General features: G+C 45.2%; 1 pseudogene; it reads left to right on the forward strand.

The window, feature by feature from the left end:
* Positions 1-7994: 7994 nt before the first annotated feature.
* LOC138683607 (uncharacterized) lies at positions 7995-9779 on the forward strand (annotated as a pseudogene).
* Positions 9780-11557: the final 1778 nt, after the last annotated feature.

Consider the following 11557-nt stretch of genomic DNA (forward strand, 5'->3'; position numbering starts at 1 on the left):
CCCATTGTGACTGGCCCAGAGGCCCCGTGCATCCTTGGTATAGATTATCTCAGGAGGGGGTATTTCAAGGACCCAAAGGGGTACCGTTGGGCCTTTGGTATAGCTGCCTTGGAGATGGAGGAGATTGAACAGCTGTCTACCCTGCCTGGTCTCTCTCAAGACCCTTCGGTTGTGGGGTTGCTGAGGGTTGAAGATCAACAGGTGCCAATTGCTACCACGACGGTGCACCGGCGGCAATATTGCACCAACCGAGAGTCTTTGATTCCCATCCACAAGTTGATTCATCAACTGGAGAGCCAAGGAGTGATCAGCAAGACTCGCTCACCCTTTAATAGTCCCATATGGCCCGTGCAGAAATCTAATGGGGAATGGAGACTAACAATAGACTATTGTGGGCTGAATGAAGTCAAGCCACTGCTGAGCGCTGCTGTGCCAGATATGTTAGAACTTCAATATGAACTAGAGTCAAAGGCAGCCAAGTGGTATGCCACAGTTGACATTGCTAATGCATTTTTCTCCATTCCTCTGGCATTGGAGTGCAGGCCACAGTTTGCTTTCACTTGGAGGGGCGTCCAGTACACCTGGAATCGACTGCCCCAGGGGTGGAAACACAGCCCCACCATTTGCCATGGACTGATCCAGGCTGCACTGGAAAAAGGTGAAGCTCCAGAACACCTGCAATACATTGATGACATCATCGTATGGGGCAACACAGCAGAAGAAGTCTTTGAGAAAGGGAAGAAAATAATCCAAATCCTTTTGAAGGCTGGTTTTGCCATAGAGCTAAGAAAGGTCAAGGGACCTGCATGGGAGATCCAGTTTTTAGGAATAAAATGGCAAGACAGGCGTCGTCAGATCCCTATGGATGTGATCAAGAAAATAGCAGCGATGTCCCCACCGACCAATAAAAAGGAAACACAGGCCTTCTTAGGTGTTCTGGGCTTTTGGAGAATGCATATTCCAAATTACAGTCAAATTGTAAGTCCTCTCTACCAAGTTACCCGGAAGAAGAATGATTTTAAATGGGGGCCTGAGCAACGACAAGCCTTTGAACAAATTAAGCGGGAGATTGTTCATGCAGTAGCCCTTGGGCCAGTCCGGGCAGGACAAGATGTTTAAAATGTGATCTATACCGTAGCTGGGGAGAATGGCCCTACCTGGAGCCTCTGGCAGGAAGCACCTGGGGAGACCTGAGGCCGACCCCTGGGGTTTTGGAGTCGGGGATACAGAGGATCCGAGGCTCGCTATAGTCCAACTGAAAAAGAGATATTGGCAGCATATGAAGGAGTTCGAGCCGCCTCAGAAGTGCTTGGTACTGAAACACAGCTCCTCTTAGCACCCCTACTGCCAGTGCTGGGCTGGATGTTCAAAGGGAAAGTCCCCTCTACACATCATGCAACTGATGCCACGTGGAGTAAGTGGGCCACACTGATCACACAACAAGCTCGCATAGGAAACCCCGATTTGCCCAGGAATTGTGGAAGTGATCATGGACTGGCCAGAAGGCAAAGATTTTGGAATGTCGCCAGAGGAGGAGGTGACACGGGCTGAAGAGGACCCGCTGTATAATAAACTGCCAGAAAATGAGAGGCAATATGCCCTGTTCACTGATGGGTCCTGTCGCATCGTGGGAAAGCATTGGAGGTGGAAAGCTGCTGTATGGAGTCCTACACGACTAGTCGCAGAAACTGCTGAAGGAGAAGGTGAATCGAGTCAGTTTGCAGAGGTGAAAGCCATCCAGCTAGCGTTAGACATTGCTGAAAGAGAAAAGTGGCCAGTGCTCTATCTCTATACTGACTCATGGATGGTGGCAAATGCCCTATGGGGGTGGTTACAGCAATGGAAGCAGAGCAACTGGCAGTGCAGAGGTAAACCCATCTGGGCTGCCGCACTGTGGCAAGGCATCGCTGTTCGGATAGAGAAGCTAGTGGTAAAAGTACGTCACGTAGATGCTCATGTACCCAAGAGTCGGGCCACTGAAGAACATCAAAACAACCAGCAGGCAGATCAGGCCGCCAAGATTGAAGTGTCTCAGGTGGACCTGGACTGGCAACATAAGGGTGAGCTATTTCTGCCTCATTGGGCCCATGATACCTCAGGCCATCAGGGAAGAGATGCAACATATAGATGGGCTCGTGATCGAGGGGTGGACTTGACCATGGACACTATCGCACAGGTTATCCATGAATGTGAAACATGTGCTGCAATTAAGCAAGCCAAGCGGCTAAAACCCCTGTGGTATGGAGGGTGATGGCTGAAATATAAACAGCGGGAGGCCTGGCAGATTGACTATATCACACTCCCCCGAACCCGCCAAGGCAAGTGCCATGTGCTTACAATGGTGGAAGCAACCACTGGATGGCTGGAAACATATCCTGTGTCCCACGCCACTGCCCAGAACACTATCCTGGGCCTTGAAGAGAAAGTTTTATGGGAACACGGCACCCCAGAAAGAATCGAGTCGGACAACGGGACTCACTTCCGAAACAACCTCGTAGACACCTGGCCCAAAGAACATGGCATTGAGTGGGGATATCACATCCCCTATCACACACCGGCCTCTGGAAAAGTCGAACGATACAATGGACTGCTGAAAACTACATTGAGAGCAATGGGGGGTGGAACTTTCAAACATTGGGATACACATTTAGCAAAAGCCACCTGGTTAGTTAATACTAGAGGATCTGCCAATCGGGCTGGCCCCGCCCAGCCAAGACTTCCACATACTGTAGAAGGGGATAAAGTCCCTGTAGTGCGCATGAAGAGTATGTTAGGAAAGACAGTCTGGGTTAGTCCTGCGTCAGGCAGAGACAAACTCATACATGGGATTGCTTTTGCTCAAGGACCTGGGTGCACTTGGTGGTTAATGCAGAAGGATGGGGAAGTTCCATGTGTACCTCAAGGGGATTTGATTTTGGGAGAGAATAGCCAGTGAATCAGGCTGTATGATATTTAACTGCTAAATAACCTGCCAATGTATGTCATTACATTTATAGTGCTATATGCCATATCAAAGGTATTACAGTAAGAATTACCCAAATGTTGAAGGATGGATTTTGAAACCAAGCCGAGTGCAACAGTGATGGAACTTGAACTGGTGCCCAGCAATTTCCTCAAGATCAACATCTTCGACCTGCAGACCAAGGGCGTGGGTTGCACCAAATGTACTAGCCACAAGCTCCAGAGGCAGCATGCAACAATCCAACCCCACACACCATCTCTCCTATCCTGAAGGACTGTTACAACAGATGGAGCCTCAAAGTCATGGACTAAATAAAATTGATGGACACATTAGAGGGATGGCCCATAGACTAAGGGAATCCTATTTGTGGGGGGGGGTGTCCATATACATATATATATATATATGTGTAATATATCTCTCAGAGACAAGGAAAGTGGTGGTGATTAATTGGAAAATGTAGGATCTGGGCACGATGTAGATGTTATAGAATAAGGGGCGGATAATGTCCTGGGTTCAGCTGGGATAGAGTTAATTTTTACAGGAACCTGGGAGGTGGGGGGCATAGCCAGGGCAGCTGACCTGAACTAGCCAAGGAGCTATTCCATACCATGTGACATCATGCTCAGTATATAAATGGGGAGCGGGCTGGGACTTTCGGTGGGGGAAGTGGCAGAGTGTCGGGTTCCAGGTGGTGAGCAGTTGCACTGTGCATCACTCCTTTTGTATATTCTTTTATTATTACTGTTGGTGTTGTTGTAACTTCTTTTTTTGTGTTGTCCCAGTAAATTGTCCTTATCTCAACCCACGAGGTTCTGGGTTTTTTTTTCTTTTCTCCTTTCTGATTCTCCTCCCCATCCCACTGGAGGGGGGCGGGGAGGAGTGAGCGAGTCCTTTGTTACCAGCTGGGCTGAAACCACGACACAGTAGCAGAGGGGTTCTGAGAGGGACAGACAAAAGAAGGCTTAAGGACACCATGAAGAAGTCCAGAGGGGATTCGAACAGACTACAGATGTCCTCAGGAGACCAAGGACTGAGCAGAGGTATCCTAGCTAGGATAGAGGACAACGTGAGCATTCTGGAGATGAAAGATGGCATCAGGAAAGGTTCTTGAGGAGGGAAGAGGGTGCAAAGTGTGCTACGGAGCCAAAAGAGGGCTGTGGGGCACAAGGATGGCCTCGGGAGGCATGATGATGGCAGGAGAAGGGTGCTGAGAGTGAAAGAGAGACAGAAGGTGGCTCTGGGACACAACACAAAACTCAAGAAGGTGTCCCAGCCATGTACAGATGTCCTCAGGGGATGAGCGACTGAATGGAGACATCCTAGATAGCAGTGTATAAGGTAGGAGAGCTCTGGGGCACAGAGAAAGTGTGAGGAAGGGTTCTGTCTGAATAAGAGAGATACTAAGAGGACTGCGGAGCTCAAAGGGTGCCATGGTGCACGAGGATGGTCTTGGGAGGTGTCGTGACAGGAACGAGAGGGCTCTGGGGGGCGGGGGGGGGGGGGGGGGGGGGGAACATGGACATAGAGACGAACAAAGGATTGCTGACACAATGAGGTACTCGGGAAGGGATCTGAACAGAGTACAGATATCCCGAGGGGACCAGGGACCGAAGGCATCTGACATGGCATCTGACATGGCGGAGGGGAGGGGAAGGTAAGAGTGCTCTGGGGCAAAATGAAAGCCTGAGGAAGAGTTGTCTCTGAATAAGAAAGGTACAAAGCCTGCTGCAGAACTAAAAGATGGCCATGGAACACAAGGACGCTCACAGGAACCATTGTGACAGACATAGAGGGGTGCTGATGTGGCCAGAGAGACAGAAGAAGGGTTGAGAGCACAAAGGTACTCAGGAGGGGATTTGAACAGAGTACAGATGTCATGAGGGAGACACTGACCCACTGGAGGCAAGTGAGATGGAGGAGAGGACAGAAAGACTGCTCTGAGGAAGAGGGATGACCTGAGATGTTCTGACAAACCAAGAGGGGTACAAATTACACTCCAGAGATAATAGCGTGCCAAGGAGACCCTCTAAAGCCAGGGGATGAACTAAGAGAAGAGAAAAAAAAATAAAAGACACAAAGAAAATTTAAAAAGCAACAAGGTATGTGACAAACAAGAAAGAATTAAAAAATAGGGATAGACAGCTTGATAAAAGTAGACACAGAAAGAAAATTTTAAAAGTGACAATGTAGAATACAGGAAAAAAAAGTAAATAATAGAGACAAAAACATGTAAAAGTGAACACAGAAACAAAAATTCAAAAGTGAAAACAGGAAAAAATGAAAAAATAGCAAAAAACCTTAGACGGAGATGTAGAGGGAAAGTTTTAAAAGCAACTGGGTACAGGACAGACAGGAAATAATTAATAAACAGGGAGAGATATCTTGATTAAAGCAGACATAGAGCAAAAAATTTATAAAGCGACAGGAAACGGGAAAAAAAATTAACAAATAAGGAGAGAAAACATGATAAAAGTACACCTAGAAACAAAATTTCACAACAAAAAGAATTATGAGAGTAAAAAATTGAAAAATAGGGACAGTTAGCTACATAAAAGTAGACATAGAAAGAAAATTTTAAAAGCAGTGTGGTTCATGACAGACAGGAAAGAATTGAAAAATACAAACAGGAACTGGATAAAAGTAGACATAGAAAGAGCATTGTTGAAGTGGCAGGATTAAGGAAGTAAAGGAAAAAATTAAAAAAAAGGAACAGCAAACTAAACCAGAGGCGTATAAAGTAAATTTAAAAACCAACAGGGTACACAACAGACGAGAAAGACTTAAAAATAGGGATGGGAGCTTGAGAAAAGTAGACATAGAAAGAAAATTTAAAAAGCAACAGTGCTAAAGAAAGATGAGAAACAATTAAAAAATAAAGACAGTGAATGGGATAAAAGCAGACATAGAAAGGGCATTTTAAAAAAGGATTAAGAAAATAAAGGAAAAAAATTGAAAAATAAGGACAACAAACTAAAACACAGACAAAGAAAGAAAATTTAAAAAGCAAAGGTGTAAAGGACAGACAAGAAAAAAATTTAAAATACAGACAGTTAACTGGATAAAAGGAGACAGAAAATATTAAAAGTGACAGGGATTAGGGACATGAAGGAAAAATTTTATAAACAAACAGAAACATAGGAAGTAAATTTTAAAAGTGATGGGGATTAAGAGAGGAAGAGATTAAAAAATTAGAGACAGAAAACTAAATAATAGTAGACATAAAATTTTAAAAGCCTTGAGATTAAGAGAGGAAAAAATTAAAAAATAGGGACAGCAAACTAAATAAAATGGAGACATAGCAAGTACATTTTAAAAGCAATGGGGTATATGACAGACAGGAAAGAAATAAAATACAGAGATAGGGATCTTGATAAAAGTAGACATAGAAACAAAATTTGAAAATCCAAGGGATTAAGAGAGGAAAGCATGGAAAAAATTGGGAGAGCAAACTAAATAAATGAAGACATAGACGAAAAATTTAAAAAGCAAGGGCACTAATAAAATGCAAGAAATAATATAAAGACAGTGAACTGGATAAAAGCAGACACAGAAAAATAATTTAAAAGCGCCATGTTAAATGACAGACAGGAAAGAATTAAAAACTAAGAATAGACCTGTTGATGAAAGTGGTCATGGAAAGAAAATTTAAAAAGCAATGAGGTACAGGACAGACAGGAAAACATGTAAAATAGGGATGCCAAAACAGATACAAGTGGACATAGAAATAATATTTAAAAGCCAAGGGATTAAGAGATTAAAAGATTAAAAAATAGTGATAGCGAATTAGAACAGAGACATAGAAATAAAATTTTCAAAAAGATGGCACTAAGGAAGGATGAGACATAATTCAAAACTAAAGACATCAAATGGAATAAAAGTAGACATAGAACATTTTAAAAGCAATGAGGACTAGGACAAGAAAAAATAATAGGAACAACAAACTAAATAAACAGGGATGTACAGAATAAAATTTTAAAGTGATGGGGTATGTGAAAGGCGGGAAAAAATTAAAAAATAGGGATAGGGAGCTTGACAAAAGTAGGAAAAGAAGGAAAATTTCAAAAGCGATGAGGTACAGGACAGACAGGAAAGAACTACAAATAGGGATGGCAAACTAGGTAAGAGTGGACATAGAAGCAACATTTTAAAAAACGAGGGATTAAGAGGAGAGAAATAAACAATATTGATGGCAAATGAAAACGCAGACAGTGTAAGAGACGGAATTGTTATCTCGAGCCGTTTGTCTCAATGATTGTTAGGTGTGAGGGACTGGACTGTCATCTCAAGGAACTGCGAACTGTTTATCTCGAGCCCTTTTTCTCTGAGATGGCCTGTTTAAGCAGGACACTCCTCTGTCCATGGGGATGATTACCAGGCCATTGAGGCATCCAGGGGAGGAAACCGGGCTGGAGCTGATAAGATACTGGTTTCTGGTGTTGATCACGCGAAGGTCGTGTGATAGACAAAACCTGCAGCGCGTGACATCATCGAAATATGCCCTATAAAAACCCATAGAGACAAGCTGTGAGGCTTTTCTTTTTCACCACCAAAGAATTGAAGATTGAGGACCAACGGGACGCTGCTGGATCTGTGGTGGTGACCATCCTTGCAACTCCCACCATCGACTGCTTGCCTGAGGACCAACGGGACGCCGCTGGATCTGTGGTGGTGACTATCCTAGCAATCCTATCCTGACTGCTTGCTTAATTTCTACCTTTTCTTCCATTCTATCCTATCGCCACTATTTTCCACTTTTGTTACTTTTGATAATAAAAGCTCTTCTGGGTATACAGCATTTGACCTTGTTTGTGTCTTAATCTCGCTCTTGGGATCATATCGAAACCTTCTCCAACATTGGATCGGGACATTTAAATTGGCATCACGGACAGGATCCCTTGAGACGAGAGTGCCGTACTCTTTCCCAAATACGTGAGACCTCTCAGGAACATAAGGGGTGCAGGCTTCTGTTGTGTTGTGTTTGAAACTTTACGTGCTGCCTTCCTGAGATGACTGCTTCCCCGCTTTGTGTAAGATGAGCGATTGTAAAATTGCCCCTTTGGGGAAAGAAGTTTTGTTTGATTTTTTTAGAAAAACATAAAGCACGACCCTCTGTGCCTGGGGTAGACTGTGCTCAGGGAAACTGGTATAATCTGCAGATCGTTGTTGGTTGGATGGTCGCTTTACAGGAAGACGCTAGAGTGCAGTCAGGAAAAGGAAAAGCGGTTGTCTGTACTGTTCTCGGTGCCAGTCTGGCTGGAGCAGTGGAGGATAGGGATTGCCACCTCACTGCAGAATCTCAAATTATTGAATCCCTCCAAAATCTTGTTCAGTCCCTTCTGGGACAAGTGGCGGGATTAAAAGCACAACTTGAATCAGAAAAGAACCAAGTGAAACATTTGCAGATTGGTCTTAAGGAGCAGCTCCTTCCGGGTACTGTCCATGAGGAAATGCCTCCAAGATCAGAAATTGGCTACCCCTTTAACAATCTGCAGGCAGCGAAAGAGAGAGTAGAGAAGTTAGAGCTGCCTTCATTGCGACCCTTAGTCAAAACTGAATATATTTACGATGATGAGCAGGACCAGTTCCCCCAAGTTACAACTAAAGAGGTCCCCTATACCGCCACCGAGTTGGCAAAACTAAAAAAGGAATTTAGCTGAACCTCTAAGGAGTCAGAAATGGAGTATGTGTGGAGAGTATCGTTGTCGGTGGGGGGGACCAGATTCTGTTAAGTGAAAAGGAGGTGGAAGGGTGTTGGGGACCGGGAGTGTTTTTAACTACTGGAGATTACCGTGCCCCCTGGTCTGTAACCCAACGGGCAGCCTATTGGGCGGGGGGTTTGAACCCCTTGGAGGGGGGGGATCCCCTCGCGATTACGGGGACTGTTGATCAATTAGTGGAGAGTGTGCAAAAGGCAGCTTGTCTGCAGATGATGTATGATCGAAAATTGGAGCCTAGGCAGGAGTCCCCAATGATGATGTCGGTGGATCCTGAGCGAATGACTCCCCTTATAAGGGGACTCCCTGATTCTCTGAAAGGGATTGGTATACAATTACAAGGAAAGATACAGACGATGCCCCAGGGCAAGAGTGTTGCGGCTGCTTCAGGAGGATTCATGCCTGATTGGCACCTCCGACCCCCGGATAGGAAAATGTGGACTTGGGGAGAAGTGGCCCAGGAATTAATTAATTATGGGCACAAGTATGGTCCCGTTAACCCTCCAGGCACCAAAACGGACTCCAGGGGCTTGAGGCGGGCGGAAGTTAAAATAGTTCCACGCCCTGGGAGTGATAAGAGAACACCCCTCGCTAAACCGACGGGGGGAGGGACGACGGGACGCATCCCGAAGAAACACAATAGACTGTGGGCAGAGGGACAGCAGAAGGGGATCCTGCGTGACTTAATGGACGGGATGCCAACAGACAAATTGGAAAAATTGGTAACAGGGTGGCCTGATAAATCAGCAAATAGAAAGGTGGATTTTGAGAATGCTACTCCCAGCGCACCCTCCCTGACTGATTTATCAGAACCAAATGCCACCCAAAGACCTGTGGGAAACTAGATCCTTCGCCTTTTGGTGGTGAGCAGGGGGGCGAAGGTTGGATGTATTTTAGACAGCTCACTGAAAAAGGCTGCGGTGATTTACTAATTACAGGCATCGTGGGGCCAAGACAAGTCACGGTCACCTTTTTGGTAGATACTGGAGCTCAAATTTCAGCTATTAAAACTAAAGACGCTGCTAATTGCGGAATTACACCCTCCAAACAGCGGCTTTTTGTGGCAGATGCATTCGGCATTGTTCAGCCACAGGCGTTAGCAATGGTCAGCCTGCGTTTGCCAGAAGATAGTGCCACTACAGTGACAATGGTTATGGGGGAGTTTCCACTTAACCTTTTAGGACTCAATATTTTAAAGGGAAAGACCTGGATTGATAACAAAGGGAGACAGTGGTCATTTGGTTTCCTCACAATAGATATTCGGCTGTTACAAGCCTCACCACTGCTTCCCCCTTCAAAGCTTACAAATGTTAAGCCCTACCCGATACCCTTGGGGGCCAGAGAGGGAATAGCAGCTGTGTTAGAGGACTTAAAGGGACAAGGCATCGTGATTTCGACCCACTCTCCTTTTAACTCCCCGGTGTGGCCAGTGCAAAAACCTAATGGCAAGTGGAGATTAACTGTAGATTATCACAGACTTAATGCAAATACCGGTCCATTGACAGCTGTGGTACCTAACATTGCTGAGCTTATAGCTACAATCCAGGAACGAGCCCACCCGATTATGGCAACAGTGGATGTTAAAGATATGTTTTTTATGGTCCCCCTGCAAACAGAGGATCAAGACTGCTTTGCATTTACTTGGGAGGGTCAGCAATTTACTTTTACCGGACTCCCACAAGGGTATAAGCATTCCCCCACTCTAGCCCATCATGAGTTAGCGCAGGAGCTAGAAGTAATTCAGACAGAGGAGGGGGTCAGTGTTTATCAGTATACTGATGACATTCTTGTGGGTGGGGATGAGACAGAAAAGGTTCAGAAAACTCAGGATAATATAATTTCTCACTTGGAAAGCTTGGGGCTGAAAATTCCACCAGAGAAGATACAAACACCCTCAAGCGAAGTAAAGTTTTTAGGAATTTGGTGGAAGGGAGGAATGACATGTATCCCCCCCGACACCCTTTCCTCATTGGATCAGATTAAAATGCCAGAGTCAAAAAAGGATTTGCAGCATGTACTAGGATTGCTTGTGTTTTGGAGGAAACCTATCCCTGATTTTTCAGTTATTGCAAGACCCCTGTATGACTTTTTGTGAAAAGGGGCTCAGTGGGAATGGACTAAGCCCCACAAAGAGGCATTGCAGTTGCTACTGTTTGAAGTGACTGCCCATCAAGCTCTCGGTCCTATTCACCCCACAGACCCTGTCCATATTGAATGGGGATTTGCCAAGAGCGGGCTATCAATACACTTATGGCAAAAGGGCCCCGAAGGACCCACTTGACCTACTGGGTTCTATTCTTGCAGTTTTAAGGATGCAGAAAAAAGATATACTGCTTGGGAGAAAGGTTTGTTTGTAGTCAGTTTAGCCTTGAGAGAGGCTGAACAGACTATTCGACAGCAGCCAATAGTGCTTAGAGGCCCATTTAAGGTAACCAAAACAGTTTTATCAGGAACTCCGCCCCCTGACGGGGTGGCTCAGAGAGCCTCTGTGAGGAAATGGTATGCCCAGATAGAGCATTACTGTGACATTTTTACAGCGTCTGAGGGGGCAGCAAAGATGTTAACCATTCAAGAGGAAACAAGCCCACATAGAGAAACGCCTGAACTCCCTCCTGTAATACAAGTGGCCCCTCCGTTTTCTGAGTGTCCTGGTTTCAGCTGGGATAGAGTTAACTGTCTTCCTAGTAGCAGGTACAGTGCTATGTTTTGAGTTCAGTATGCGAAGAATGTTGATAACACTGATGTTTTCAGTTGTTGCTAAGTAGTGTTTAGTCTAAAGTCAAGGATTTTTCAGCGTCTGATGCCCAGCCAGCGAGAAAGCTGGAGGGGCACAAGAAGTTGGCACAGGACACAGCCAGGACAGCTGACCCAAAGTGGCCAA

This window comes from Haliaeetus albicilla, chromosome W (assembly GCF_947461875.1).
Source record: "Haliaeetus albicilla chromosome W, bHalAlb1.1, whole genome shotgun sequence".
NCBI lineage: Eukaryota > Metazoa > Chordata > Aves > Accipitriformes > Accipitridae > Haliaeetus > Haliaeetus albicilla.